We start from the raw sequence: 15,776 nt of genomic DNA on the forward strand, positions 1-15,776 counted from the left end.
TACTGGGAAATTCTCATCCTTAGTTTCCAGGACTAAGATTCTGGTCACGTGTCTCTACATTCACAAGTTACAAGGTCTCTCAGTCTTACTGCTGCAGTCTCTTCCCTGTCTTCAGCCATGGTACTTTAATGATGATTCACTTTAGTTTTAGCACATACTATCATGATTCATAAATATATGGTATATTTTAGCTGAAGGCAGAATAGCTTTGGTAGTTCAGCTCCAGATACTGATGAATGCAGCCCAGATCTAGACTGAGTAGCACGGCTTTATTTAAAAACAGACAAAACCCAAACCCAAAAGTAAGCCACACCCTATTTCTTTTAAATAGGCAATGAGTATGGCATCCTCATGAGCCATATCAAAGCATGAAAGGTATAATGAATAACATATCTTATGCTTTCAAAGGATGAGACTGTTTCTCATTCTTTAAAAGTGCTTTTCATTTTAACTAGTCCTGTTCAGAGAACAGCTGCTCTAAACCACAGCGCAGATCAGAAGACTTTAAACAGGAAGCGTCCTTGCCGCTGCTGCAGATGCCTGACTTCTACCCGGAGTGAACCCGTTCGCTACACAAAACGCAAGAACAACTGGCTGATTAATCCTCCAGCAAGAGCCTGCTCTAGGAAGATCAGGTTGCAATCCTTCCTTTGTAGCTTTACACCACACCCCTTCAATGTAAATTAGCAGGGAAGGATTCTATTCAGTACTGATTCAGGAATTCTTTCTTCAAGAACTGTTGCTAGGCGTTTGGTGAGTACTTGGCACAGACTTTGTTTTATGTGAGAGTTTTTTTTCCTTTAGCTGGCACAATGGTGTACCTACTGATATGTTTTCTTTAGAGTGTGGTAGATGGAGGAGTTAGGTGTTTAGATTTAAACTCCAGCAATGAATGCTGCAAAAAGGGAGACTTTTTTTCTCTGTAAATTTGAAACTGTAGAACGATTAATATACTTTCATGATTACTAATAAAACTACCCTTTTGTTGTCAGAATGTCAGACTAAGGTATTTTGAGCTCCAAGATAATTCTTTGAAAGTAAGCCATCTTAAAGATAAATATGTTAAACTTGATCAATAGCTGGAGTTCGGAAAAAAGCTTTTGTTTTTTAAAACGATTTCTCCTCTACAGTAGCTCAAATGGAGGCTTGATTCAGGCAGAGTGGTCTGCCATGCTATTTTAAATCATTCTAAGGCATTTGATAAGTAACATTTGAAGCAGTTAATATTTTGAGAAGTACAAGAACATTTTAGAGAATAAAATTAAGCTGATTTTGCTGTATGCCAATTTCACTCACAATGTATGTTGAAACCCTCAAGAAACTATAAACAGTGAGGAGGGTAGTGAATGAGACTTACAGTGGTGCCACTTTAACAAACACCCCACCACCACTCCCCCAAAACCCCAGAATATTATTGGTGATTTGTTTTCATATTTTACTTGGAAGAATTGACATAAACATTTTTAGTAGCTGTGTAATTAAAAACAGTAATACTAGCTTGTAGTAAAAAAGAAAGTTTTCTGGAATTTAAATAACTACTTGTAGAATATCTAAATGCAATTTAAATGAGGAAAAGACATGCAATGATGGGAAGACTGGAGTAGGGAGAACAACAATAATTTGGATGGAGAGCAGTATGTGAAAGGGGTATATGACTCAGTACCCTAGAAATTAGTCATCAAAGTACTTCATGGAAAACATGTAAAGATATAAACCTTACTTCCTGAATGTCTTGTGGCCAGATGCAAAGACAGGAAGTCCAGCTGTCAGTATGGATATGAACAGCAAAGGCAGGCTGTAGGAATTGCTAGGCATATACTTAGGGAAAAATTGGAAACCTTTTCTGCTCTTTATCTTCTGCTTGTTATTTAAGTCTACTAGGAGAGAGCTTGTGATTGTTAAGGCAGCAAGTATCTAGATCCACAGTAAATGTTTGTGTTTAAGCTGAATTTGAGAATTTTAAACATGTTGACGTAGTCTGAAATGCACACAGAGCAATGTGAGGAGGTAAAAATTATTAAAACACATTCTGCTCATCTTTTCTCCTGTCAAGTGTGTCCCATGTGAAAGGTTTCATTAAAAAGTAGTCATGTGGGCAACTGCTTTGATAAATCCATTTCTTTGAAATGTTCCTAACTTTTATGCTGGAACACAACACTCTCAGTGTGTTTTAAATTGACTTTCAGTAATCTTTATGTTTATCCTTACGCTGTGCATTGCATAGTTTGTAATCTGGAGATTTAATGTATTTCAGCTGTCCAGAGTAGTTTTATGACCTTTAAAGTGCATTTACCTTTTTTGTGCAGTGCCCACATTTACTAATATTGCTAATGAAAACTCAGTTGTTACTCATGCAGATAATATTCTAAATGGAGAATAATTGTAAGTTAAAGTTTTATGACCTTCTTGACTCAGGATATGTAGAACAGCTAATGGCATTGAATTTATCCATTTTATCTCATCAGAGAGTTAATTTTGGAAGTTTAATGTTAAAACCTTATAAATTGTTGGTATCTAATTTAGGGTTTAGTGTCAGACATACAGGGCAGTGAGGGAGAGTGTACAAAAAGGAGGCAGATACTCTGTCAGAAATAAAATTTTAAGAGACGTGGGGGGGAAAGTGCTCAAAGATAGTGTCTAGGAAATAAAACAAAGTTGTAAAGGAACAAACTTTTTAACAGGCTTTCAGAGAACATGTCCAGAGCCTTTAGTGAGTTTAAAATCTCACCTGTGTCTGCACCAGACCCACAGTTACAGAAGAAGAGTTACTGGATTCCAGATCTAGCTTCAAGGACTGTTTACATGTTTTTCCAAAAACCCTGGTTAAGTGTATAAACAGGAGCAGATACTAGCATTCAGATTGTTCTCAAGTAGAGGGGCACTGATATTGTTTACACTATTCTTCTGGCTGTGGATTTTGAGTTACTTTTAGGACAGAGAACACAGGTTGCTTCCACAGGCATATCAGTGGGATTAGGATAATTTCTGGAAACGTGGATATTAAATCTCTTAGAAAAAAGACATCAGCACCATCTCCGCATTCTGGGAATCTGCTTTAACATCTGCATCTACTTAAAGGTGATTCTGGCAGTAACTCTCTTCTGCATTTTAAAATAAACTCATAGCTGCATGAAGTGCTTTGTAACCATTATGGTCTTGTGCATTCAGTAAGCTAGTGGGAATGTCTGCCAGAGTCAGAGTGTGTGTACAGGAACAAGAAAATATATATCACAACCCAAAAATACAACATCAATAGATCTTAGGAGCCTCAAGAATTATATGATTCTATACCTCACAATTTTTGAGCTGCTTAAAATATGTCTAACTCCAGTACTTACTAATGCTCTTTGGCCTACATTCTGAACATATTTTCTCTCTAACAACTAGAAGAAGCTGATGGGGTCTTCACATTGAGAGCTGGGAGGACTGTCTCTAAAAAACAGGGACAAATTACCTACTTGTGTGTGTTTCTCTTATGAAACTGTTTTTTACAATAGGGACAGAGTGCCCCTGAGGATAGAATGAAACAAAGCCATATGGGAAATCATATGATTCCTTTCCTCTCATAGTTATTTCACACCAAAATAGGCTTATTTTTAGTCCTTTTAATTTTCTCTCACAACTCCTTTGTTCAGTTTCCTTAATTATTTCCTGTTGCTGTAAATACAGCTCGTCATTTTCCTCCTTTAGTATTGGTGCTATCTTCCATGATGTGTGCCATTCATAACTAAGTATACCTCTGAAGTTAACTGGTTAATTTGATTTACTGTTTACTGACAAAATAAAACTAAGCATCTGAACATGTTAATTCAGGATATGATCTGGGCACAAGAAGGTTCAGCCTTCTTCCAGAAACTAGAGCATTCCTTAAGAACTGATTTAAAAAAAATCACATTGAAAATAGCAATTGCAGCAAGTAAATTAGAAATACAAGTATTCTGTGAAGGAAATATTTAGCTGGTACAATTTTTATGCTTCACAGAAATGTCTGCAGAAGTGTATTATGAAATGCAGAAGCTTTTTCTGTAAACATTTTCCAGTTTGGCTGAAAAGCAATTTTTTTTTCTGTATTTGTACAGTCTCTAACATAATGAGGTTCTGGAAAATGTTTTATGCTTTCATCAGTCAGAGAAAAGGTAGCGTAGAAAGATGAGGCTGAAGTTTTTATGCTCTAAGACTCATTTGGTGAATTCTTTAGGTCCACAGAAACATAGAAGTATACAACCATAGAACAGTTTGGGTTGGAAGGGACCTTCAAAGGTCATCTAGGCCAGTCCCCTTGAAATGAACAGGGACTTCTCCAAGTTTAATCTGGCACTGCCACTAGAACAAGCAGTGGGAGATAAAGGGTATATGACCCTTTCTTTTCTATGCCAGCATTATTTTATGTTGGTTTTAAGTAATTGCAGGGCAATAATCTGATGCAGTCTGAATCTGGGGGCAATCCCACTTATTACTGGTAATTTCAACATTTCTAACTTGTGTGATGGTCTAAAGCTCATACATGCACTGCAGTAAGCATGTTTGTGGTGTCTCCAGCTACGAAGATAAACAGGGTGCTCTTAACTTGTTTGTCAAAGCCAGGAAACTTATATTTTGATGTTAAGTATACATGCAAAATGTGAGCTATGTGATGATGAGTTTACAAAAGGTTAATAGGTATGGTCAAAATCAGTCACAAGAGGCATCAGTGTGGCAAGTAGTTTCCTTCTGTGTCTGCCTGTTCTATTTTCAGTAACTGATAGCTCCACTTTAGTGAAATCGAGTAGTCTGTACAATGTGAAATTACACACAGCTGGCTTGATATCACATGTACAGCACTGAAATGGCCATTAGAGAAGGTTGTGGTAAACTAATTGGCCTCTAAATACATGACTATTTGTCAGTAAGCACAGCTGAGATTAAGAGCATACACTATACTGTTCCAGTCCAAACTGCTAGAAAAAAAGGCTGGAGGTTTTATAATGCTAAAGTTGGGACTTCTATGCTGTGTTCCTAAACCCATAACTAATATTGCTGCTTGGTTGGTTTTATAGTTGCTTTTGTGCTCTGAGAGTAGCTGTTATTAGGATGCTCAAGGTGTTTCTCTTCGAAAATAGGTTTATATGGCCTATATTTTTGCTACAAACAGGTAGTTTCTGTCCTAGTACTGTTTTGAATGTGGTGGGTTTGGTGTTTTAAGATTTATGAAATTATGTAAACTAGTTATTTGGTGTAGTCTACATTTAAAAATATGTTTGCGGGAGCAAACTACAATATCCTTTCCCTGTTGAAACCCATGTCCCAGTGAAAACAGGCTGTATACATGGAGTAGAGATTTACCTGAACTGGGATATGGCATGCTAGACTAATGGATTTGCCACATCTAAATAAATAACTGGCTTCTTTCTTTATTCCCGTTTGAATCAGTCTTCTCTGAGGTAGAAACTGAAGTTTAAATCATGCTCTCAGTAGGTCCTTTATGATAAGCTAATAACGTTGGATCATGTGGCATGTGTTTTATTTTGGGATTTTTTTCCTTATGGGTAGTAGAAGTAGCCACAGAACCATTAGTCATTCTTGTCATGGTTTAAGCCCAGCCTGTATGAACCCAGGGCAGTTCTCCATCAAGGTATCACTAGTAGTTATATGGTTTGATGTAGGTAAATCCAGTATTCCAATAAGACGTGCATCAATTTTTAAGAATCGCTCTTCATTTCAGAGTTTGTAATTCACATGAACTGTTGCATCAGGTGCTCTGCACTGCTTGATCAAGTTGTCAGGAAAATTACTTGCAGGCTACGATTGCCAAGGTATACTCTCACCACACCTCTGCCTCCCAGAATATATATCCATTTCCCAGTTCTCGGGTGGTGGATATCATGACTATGAGGCCCAGACTGAGCCAGGTAAGAAGGGGAACTCAGTGGAGGAGGAAATTAGGATCTGGAGCTGTGTCACAAGAGAAGATGATTGAAGACAGGATGGCAAAAGTACCCAGTGTCAGGTATTAGATGACTAGGAGAAAAAATTAAATAGGTCCAGGAGCTAACTTGGGAAATGTAAAACAGTTTTAAAGCACAAGTGAAGGGAGTTGACAAGGAAAGTAAAAAGGCAAGAGAGGTCTACAATGAGTTCTTGTGGTGGGCTTATTAATGTTGGTAGGGGTTTTTTGTTTTGATTTCAAAACATAACAAAGTTTTCACTTATTAGTTGTGGTTTCAAAGCAGAATTTACAACCTTAATAAAAATATAACCAAAATGGGAGTTTAAATCTGAAACTGACACCGGGTCATACAATATTTCAGCATAAAAGCTAACAAAGACCTTTGTTTTTCTAAATTTTCACTTCCCAGTTTTCACTTGGGAATTTAAGACATTGGAATACTGCAGCAGCAAATCAACATTTATGCTAAATGATGATACATAGGTTACCAACAATAATTCTTTCATAACAAGGTGGTCTCCAGAAAGAGAGCTAGCTGTAAGAGGGCTGTAGCAACTCAGACAGAGACCCCGGCCCTAACCGTGGCTGTTCAGGTCTCTGGATGCAGGGAGTGCCAGAGCCTGCTACTGCCGGGGGAGGGAGGACAGCATTCCACCTGTGTGAGGTGTGAGCAGGTAGAAGATCTGCTTAGCTTGGTGGCTAAACTTAAGGAGGAGGTTGAGACGCTGAGGAGCATCAGGGAGTGTGAAAGGGAGATCGACTGGTGGAGTAACTCCCTGGCTGGCCAGTTGGAACGGCTCCAGGGAGATACCCCCCAAAAGGGGATGGACCCCCTGCCCTCTCAGACAGAGGGGGATGGCCTGAGACAGCCCCTGCCCTGTAGCTGTCGCCCGGAGGTAGGGGACCAAAAAGATGATGAGGGTTGGAAGCAAGTTCCGGTTCGGCATCGTGGGCAGCCCTCCTCCCTTCCTGCCCTGCTTCCCCAGGTGTCCCTCCGTAATAGGTTTGAGGCCCTGGATCTTGAAGGAGAGGTAGGTGAGGATGTGGTGCAAGGCCCGCCTACAAGGCCACATAGGAAAAAGCGGTCGACTTCACACCTCAAGACTGCCTCTGATAAGAAAGAAAGAAGGGTCATTGTAGAAGGTGATTCCATTCTGAAAGGAACAGAGGGCCCGATATGCAGAGTTGACCCTCATCATAGGGAAGTGTGTAGTCTGCCTGGAGCCCGGATCAGGGATATCACCAGGGCGCTCCCCAACCTGGTGCACCTGACAGACTACTACCTGCTGCTGGTCTTCCAGACGGGTGAGGGGGAAGCTGCTTCCCGCAGTCTGAGGGGGATGAAGAAAGACTACAGGGCCCTGGGGCGGATGGTGAGAGACTCTGGGGCTCAAGTGTTCTTCTCTTCACTCCTTCCATCTTCTATTGATGATGTGGGACTGAATGGGAAAATTCAGTCCATAAACACTTGGCTTCGAGGCTGGTGCTGCAGGCAGGGCTTTGGATTCTTTGATAACAACTGGTTTTATAGGGCACCAGTCTGGACATTGGCATGTGGGAAAGGTTTATTGCACAGAGGCAAAAGGGTGCTGGGGCATGAATTAGCAGGGTTCATTTGGAGAGCTTTAAACTAGATTTGAAGGGGGATGGGGTTGTAGCTGGGCTTGCCTCAGTGGGACAGCGCTCCGGAATTGATGAAGACTGGGAGGCCTCCTGTAATCCTAGGGTGAAATCGGTGTGCTCAGCTCGCTCCCTGAAATGTCTGTACACCAATGCGCGCAGCATGGGAAATAAGCAGGAGGAGCTAGAAACCTGTGTTAAGTCAGGAGATTATGACCTGGTGGCAATTACAGAGACGTGGTGGGACAGCTCACATGACTGGAATATAGTCATGGAGGGCTATGCTCTTTTCAGGAAAGACAGGCCAGCCAGGTGGGGTGGTGGGGTTGCTCTTTATGTGCGAGAGCAGCTACAACATGTTGAGTTCTGTCCGGGGACAGATGACGAGCGAGTTGAGAGTCTGTGGGTGAGAATTAAGGGGCAGGCTGGCAGGGGCGATACTGTTGTGGGGGTCTGTTACAGGCCACCGGATCAGGGTGAGGAAGTTGACAAGGCCTTCTACAGGCAGCTGAGAGCGGCCTCACAGTCACAGGCCGTGGTCGTCGTGGGGGATTTTAACTTCCCTGATGTTTGCTGGAAGGACTACTCGGCAACCCAGCCACAGTCCAGGAGGTTCCTCCAGTGTATGGATGATAACTTCCTCATGTAAATGGTGGATGAGCCAACCAGGAGAGGTGCGCTGCTGGATCTCATCCTCACTAACAAGGAGGGTCTGATCGAAGCAGTGAAGGTTGAGGGCTGCCTTGGTTGCAGCGACCATGAGATGGTAGAATTCAGGATCTTCTGTGGTAGGGTCAGTAGAATAGCAAGTAGAATCGCAACCCTGGACTTTAGCAGGGCAACCTTTGGCCTCTTCAAGCAATTGCTAGGGGAAATCCCATGGGCTAGGCTGCTTGAAGGTAAAAGGGCCCAAGATAGTTGGTTGACGTTCAAGGACTGCTTCTTCCGAGCTCAAGATCAGAGCATCCTGACAGGTAGGAAATCAAGGAAGAGGGTCAGGAGACCTGCGTGGCTAAATAGGGAATTGCTGGGTATGCTCAAGTGGAAGAGAAGAGTTTACAGGTCATGGAAGGAAGGGCTGGCCACTTGGGAAGAATATAAGGCTGCTGCTAGAGGATGTAGGAAAGCAGCTAGGATGACTAAGGCCTCCTTGGAATTAAAGCTAGCGAGAAGGGTCAACGACAGCAGAAAGAGCTTTTTCAAATATATGGCAGATAAAACTAACACCAGAGGCAATGTAGGCCCGCTGATGAATGGGACGGGTGCCCTGGTGACAGAAGATACAGAGATGGCAGAGTTACTTAATGCCTTCTTTGTCTCTGTCTACTCTGCCGAAGGCAGTCCTGAAGAGCCCTGTACCGCTGAGACTTCAGATGAAGACAGGTCAACGGAGCGGTCTGCCTTAGTCGATGAGGAATGGGTTAAAGACCAGTTGAGCAATCTGGACATCCATAAATCCATGGGTCCAGATGGGATGCACCTGCGGGTGCTGAGGGAAGTGGCGGAGGTCATTGCTAGACCGCTCTCCATCATCTTTACCAAGTCTTGGGAAACGGGAGAGGTGCCTGAGGACTGGAGGAAAGCAAATGTCACTCCCGTCTTCAAAAAGGGCAAGAAGGAGGACCCGGGTAACTATAGACTGGTCAGCCTCACCTCCATTCCTGGGAAAGTGATGGAACACCTTATCCTTGGTGCCATCCTAAGGCATATCAAGGATAAGAGGGTTATGAGGGGCAGTCAACATGGCTTCACCAAGGGGAAGTCATGCTTGACCAATCTCATAGCCTTTTATGAGGAAATAACACGGTGGACGGATGATGGCAGAGCAGTGGATGTGGTCTACCTTGACTTCAGCAAAGCGTTTGACACAGTCTCCCACAGCATCCTTGCAGCTAAATTGAGGAAGTGTGGTCTGGATGATCGGGTAGTGAGGTGGACTGTGAACTGGCTGAAGGAGAGAAGCCAGACAGTTGTAGCCTATGGGGCAGAGTCTAGTTGGAGGCCTGTATCTAGTGGAGTGCCTCAAGGGTCGGTACTGGGACCAGTATTATTTAATATATTCATCAATGATTTAGATGAGGGAATTGAGTGTACTATCAGCAAGTTTGCTGATGACACTAAGCTGGGAGGGGTGGCCAACACGCCAGAAGGCTGTGCTGCCATTCAGCGAGACCTGGACAGGCTGGAGAGTTGGGCAGGGAGTAACTTGATGAAATATAACAAGGGAAAGTGTAGAGTCCTGCATCTGGGCAGGAACAACCCCAGGTTCCAGTATAGGTTGGGGAACAACCTGTTAGAGAGCAGTGTAGGGGAGAGGGACCTGGGGGTCCTAGTGGACGACAGGGTGACCATGAGCCGACACTGTGACGTTGTGGCCAAGAAGGCCAATGGCCTCCTGGGGTGTATTAGAAGGCGGGTGGTTAGTAGGTTGAGAGAGGTCCTCCTTCCCCTCTACTCTACCCTGGTGAGACCTCATCTGGAATATTGTGTCCAGTTCTGGGCCCCTCAGTTTAAGAAGGACAGGGACCTGCTGGAGAGAGTCCAGCGCAGGGCAACTAAGATGATTAAGAGAGTGGAGCATCTCCCTTATGAGGAAAGACTGAGGGAGCTGAGTTTGGAGAAGAGGAGATTGAGGGGTGACCTTATTAGTGTATATAAATATATAAAGGGGGAGTGTCACGAGGATGGAGCCAGGCTCTTCTCAGTGGCAAACAATGATAGGAGAAGGGGCAATGGGTGCAAACGGGAACACAAGAGGTTCCACTTAAACTTGAGAAGAAACTTCTTCTCAGTGAGGGTGACGGAACACTGGAACAGGCTGCCCAGGGAGGTTGTGGAGTCTCCTTCTCTGGAGACATTCAAACCCCGCCTGGACACGTTCCTGTGTAACCTTATCTAGGTGTTCCTGCTCCGGCAGGGGGATTGGACTAGATGATCTTTTGAGGTCCCTTCCAATCTCTAACATACTGTGATACTGTGATACTGTAGAATTTTGAAGTTCTGATGAAGGAATCTGATGGAGTGTCTAGACTCAGAACTGATAGAGACTATTAGGGCTGCTTTTGTAGGGCACAGGATGGAGGTAAGTGGGGGCAAGGAGGGAGATTTCAAAATCTTGTGCATTCAGTCAGTCAATAATGTTTGCATGCTGCTGATCCACAGTAGACTGCCTCCCTTTTTATTAAGTTGCTGTGACACTGCTAGGCTTTGCCCTGGCAGGAGTCAGTTTGTATGACAGAGCATCACTGACACTGAGACTTCTAAAGCTAGGGCATGTAACATCATTCTTTGTTCAGTTTACGTCAGAGCACAGGTGGTAGAATTGATGCTTATTTCATTCTTCATACTTACACCAGAGTAAGTGAGAAAACATGATTCTCTTCAAACAGCTGCAGAATAGCCCATGTAATCAAATACTTTCTAAGGGAGCTCACTGACTCTGCCAGCTGGGAGACAATGCTGCAGGTATGCCTAACTAAATCACTGTTATAGTAGTTGGATATCAGACAGCAAATTATGTTGCCTCTGAAGTATAGTGAACTGGAGAGGGTCTGATTTTGTATCAGAAGTGCTGTTATTTTGTTTAATTAGATCTTTTTATTTTTAATCTGTGCTCAATTCAGCCTTTGAATATGCACATTTCTTCTTCTGCTGTTCATTCCTCTGTTTAGTTACATTCTTTGCCTGTGCCTCCTCCCCCTCTTTGTTTTCGTGAGTGCATTTCCATTTCCTGGGCTGTCAGTGTGAAGTAAACCACTTTTATGGTCAATACAATGTCACTTTATGCTGTTTTCTAAAGTTGTCTGGTTTTGGCTACTACCGGAAACACTTTTCTTTTGCCTTTTCCAGTTAGTTAGTTAAGAGACAAAAAACATGTTGAAGAAATGTTTGCTTCTAAACATTCTGGTAACTTTAGAAATTGGCATTAGATAGTCTGCTAAGTAAAATATAAGTGTGTGTATATGTATATATATATATATATATAAAATGTATATATACATGCATAAAAGATCTGGCTCCAGAGGTTACAGACTGCAAGAACACACTGAGTTTTATACACATCTGTCTTTAGAAAACAAACAAACAAACAAACAAACAAATGAAAAAAACCAACCCCAAAACCAACAAAAAAACCCCAAACCACTATTTTGGGAGCTTTCTTGTATTTCTATGTTCAAGTCGCAGGATAAAAAAAGCGCATTTATAAGGCCAGGTAATAAGGTTGTGTTCCTGGGAGCTTCCATGCTTGTGCTCTGCCTTATGTACCTATATCACAGCTTGAGGGAAGTTAATGGCATTCACAAATTAAAACATTTAATTAAACTAGTAAATGGTGCAATTATTACCCATTGATCTTTGATCCCCTTTGTGAAGTAACTTAGATGTTGTCTGTTATAGGTATAAAAATGTCTTATTCAAAAGGTAGATAGTTTGGGAGCAGTAGAGTGCCAGTTCCTAAGGAAATGTCTTAGGAATTTATTAAATTTGCATTAATGACATTTGATCTAGAGAAAAGACAGTATTAATGCTGGACTGATTTCTGGCTGTCCTAAATTAGAACCCTTCTGGAGTAAGAGACTACATTTAATCGCAGAGATTTTCAGAATTTGGCCTAAATAGTCAGACCATTTAACATGAATTATTTAAACTCAAAACATTTCCTATGTTTCCTATGGCAGGCAGTCTTTCACAAAGACGTGCGTTTTATATTTTATTGAGCCAGATGTATAGTCAGATGAAGTATTTTGAATTGTGCTTTAAGTATAAATAAAATAACCAGAAAGTATTACAAAAAGAAATAAAATCAGTATCTTGACAGGCTTGCAGCCTTAACATGCTGTTACTGGGCAGCTGAACATTAAATCAGGAAACTTGTACTTTCTGGAGGGTTTTTTTAATTGAAAAAGTAGGGGCAAGTTCACTTTGATCTCGGATTTCACTCTTCCCTGAGGAAAAGCAAGACATAATGAAACTACAGATGGATTTAAGCATTTCAATGCTAAAACCTTCACCCCCTTTATTCCACCTCCACTGATACTTGACACAGTGTTCTGGGAATGTGTGACCATGGGGAAAGATGAAGGAGATTGTGTTTGGACAGTAAACTTTGCAGTAAGGCAGATATATGGTTATAAAGCCTAAATTTTTCTTCTTCGGAAATTTCTGAAGCATCAAGAATGTGTACATTTGACAATGTACTCTTTAAGGGAAATGGTAGGAGTTGAGTGGAAGAATAGAAATACTGTACCCTGGTAAGAATTTTGTTCTTTGCACAAATACACTAATTTATCCTCCTAATCGTACAGTGATAGTCAGGTATAATAGTTCAAATGAAAAAAATAAACTTATTAAAAATTTCAATTTCTGGCTGATTATTCCTTTTACTTTTCTTCTACTGAAAGCAAGCTTTAGGGAATATTGGATGACTGAGTAAAAATGGATTACTAAATTTTGCAGTCTAAATCTATACTTTGCAGATTCCTGGAAAGAACAAAGGCCTTAACTTGAGTGATCCAAAGCAAATTCAAACTGAATTTTGCTGAACTAGGGAGAGTTTTGCTGTCATGTTTGGAATAATTCAGACATAGAAAATGAGTGGCAAACTTGGAATTAATCCATGGACAACTGAGGTTGCAGATAATTTGCAAGTTCCTTTATAAAGGGTCACAACTATGCCAATGATTACAAATTAAACTTCTAAAGAAAACCATGTGCTTAGAAAATTACCCTTTCCATATATTTCAAAAACTAAAATTGACATTTTGGTTTTGGTTTTTTTTTTTGTGTTTTGTGCTCAGAGCAACCAGGCAAAATTATATTCCATTCTACATGTCTATCCAGAATAGAATAATTTAGAATGATTTTATTCTATAATATAATTCAAGTTCAATAAATAGACTAGAATAAAATAGAAGCGAATATAATTCTTTAATTCTATTCTATAATTCTAACTATTCTATGATTCTAAAATGTTAAAGTTATCACTAAGTATCAAGTCTGAAAAGCTGATGATATTTCTGCTGTTATTCAGCCTAGATGATGTCAAACTGTCGTAACCTTTATTTACATTATAATGTTAAATACTTGTGCAGTTGTTTGAAAGCTTTTACTTAATATTTCTGCCCAATTTTTCTTAGTTGTGGATTTATTTTGATTATAGTTAGTGTCAAACATACATCATGACTCAGATCATACAGGCAATCTTACACAACTTCCTGTTGCCTTGTGCAGGGTTATATTCTTCCTTTTTTAAAGCATGGTTAGACGTTTTATCAGGTTTGAATAAAAAGATTGCTGTAACTATTTCTCTAACTTTTGGATAAAAAAATAAAATTCTTCCAAGGCCATGTACCACAAAGCTCTCCATGGAAGAAAATATTTCTGGTATTAGGCCAGATACATCATAAGAGGTAGTCTGTTTCTGGAAACCATAGAATGGACTACAGAATCATAGAATCATAGAATAGTTAGGGTTGGAAAGGACCTGAAGTTCATCTAGTTCCAACCCCCCTGCCATTGGCAGGGACACCTCGCACTAAACCATGTCATCCAAGGTTCTATCTAGCCCAGCCTTGAACACCAGCAGGGATGGAGCATTTACAACAAGCGTGTCAAGGTCCCTCTGGATGGCACTCCTTTCCTCCAGCGTGTCAACTGAACCACACAGCTTGGTGACATCAGCAGACTTGCTGAGGGTGCGCTGAATCCCAGTGTTTATGTCGCCGACAAACGATGAACAAGACTGGTCCCAACACTGATCTCTGAGGGACACCATTCGTTACTGTTTTCCAACTGGACATTGAGCCATTGACCACAACTCTTCGCATGCAGGCATTCAGCCGGTTCTATGAAACCTAGTAAGAAACAGTGTTACCTCTATGCACTTTGTATGTAGTCAATGGAATTCCATTTAAAGATGTTTTCTTGGTTTATTTGGGGTTTGTGTTACAGTCTTACATGGTATTATTTTGATATGTTAAAAAAATATTGCTTATTATGTATATGATTTATTTTTAGTCTCTGAAGCCTAAGACACTATTTTTGCCAGATAGTATCTAAAGATACGCTTTGGTGGATATTTTGGCATTAAAATTCATCCACTTTTACAGAGCCTGATCAAATTCAGGGCAAAGTTCCTGAAGCTGGCTGTTGCCTTTGGTCTGTAATAGCCACTTTGCTTTCAATTTAAGTTATAGTATGTACTGTATCCAGAAAAAGGTAGAGAGGGAATATGTGTTCTTTGACTGGAAAACACAGAAGTACTCAGTGGATAGCAATAATATATATACATATATATACACATATATATGTTATGCTATATATATTTTATATCTATATGAAAATAAAATTTCAGAAATACTCTTCCTTTCCTTTATGTTGTAATGTTGAGGAAAAAGTCAGGGGTGAAATAACACTGGGACAACAGCTTGGAGGAGGATGGCATTATAAAATTGAAGTATCACATGTAAACAAGGTACTTCCAAACAGGGTGAAAAAAAGGTAAGGCAAATGAGAGCAGATGGAGTACACAAGTAAATGTAGACAATTGTATTAATGAATATACTTAAGTCTGGCATTTTAGAGTGAAATGACAAATCCATAGCACAGTGCCATGTTTTTTGCCCATTATAGCAATGCTGCAGGGATATCCTGCAGTCAGCTAAGTAGCCCACATTTAATTCCTCCAGTAAAAAGATTGGGGGTAGATTATTTATGGATTGTTCACTCTGAATGGAGCAAATGGATCACTAGAAATTTGTTGCTGGGGAAAGGGGAAAAATAATACCTTATTAAGTTTTAATATGTAAAATAATATAGGAATGAAAACTGGTGTTCTAGTTAGAAACATGAATAAAGACACTGCTTGTGTTTCTTTGAAAAATACCTGGAAATGAACAGTTGTAGCTCTTGCACATTTTCTCAGCATAATGTCATTTCAGAATTCATAACAAGGTCATTCCTATTCCAAGAGTTTATTGCCTCTGCAGTAGACAGCAACAATTTCTGAATTTGTTCATAGAAATAAAATACAGCACAAAATGAGATCTAGATTATTTTGATAAACTTTATGGGATAAAGGATTTTATTTGTAAATTAAGCTTAAACATTGAGCTTAGAAGGAATGAAAGATAAATGCATTCTTTTGTTTATTTTGGCATGAAAGCATTATGATTAAAAAGTTAACACTGTAATAATTTCCAGTTCAAATAGAAATTTTTTAGATTGCAAA

The 15,776-nt window shown here is 40.4% G+C and overlaps 1 protein-coding gene across 1 annotated transcript in view; it reads left to right on the forward strand.

Moving 5' to 3' along the window:
- Nucleotides 1-470: 470 nt before the first annotated feature.
- Nucleotides 471-15,776, forward strand: part of TFPI (tissue factor pathway inhibitor) — a 56,839-nt gene continuing 41,533 nt past the window's right edge. The window contains exon 1 of the mRNA XM_061364644.1: nt 471-753. The gene's annotated coding sequence lies outside the window, so the exon portion shown is untranslated. The remainder of the gene's footprint in view (nt 754-15,776) is intronic.

This window comes from Neopsephotus bourkii, unplaced genomic scaffold, assembly GCF_033783945.1.
Source record: "Neopsephotus bourkii isolate Nb327-2 ecotype Australia unplaced genomic scaffold, CSIRO-AGI_Nbou_v1 NB_1245, whole genome shotgun sequence".
NCBI lineage: Eukaryota > Metazoa > Chordata > Aves > Psittaciformes > Psittacidae > Neopsephotus > Neopsephotus bourkii.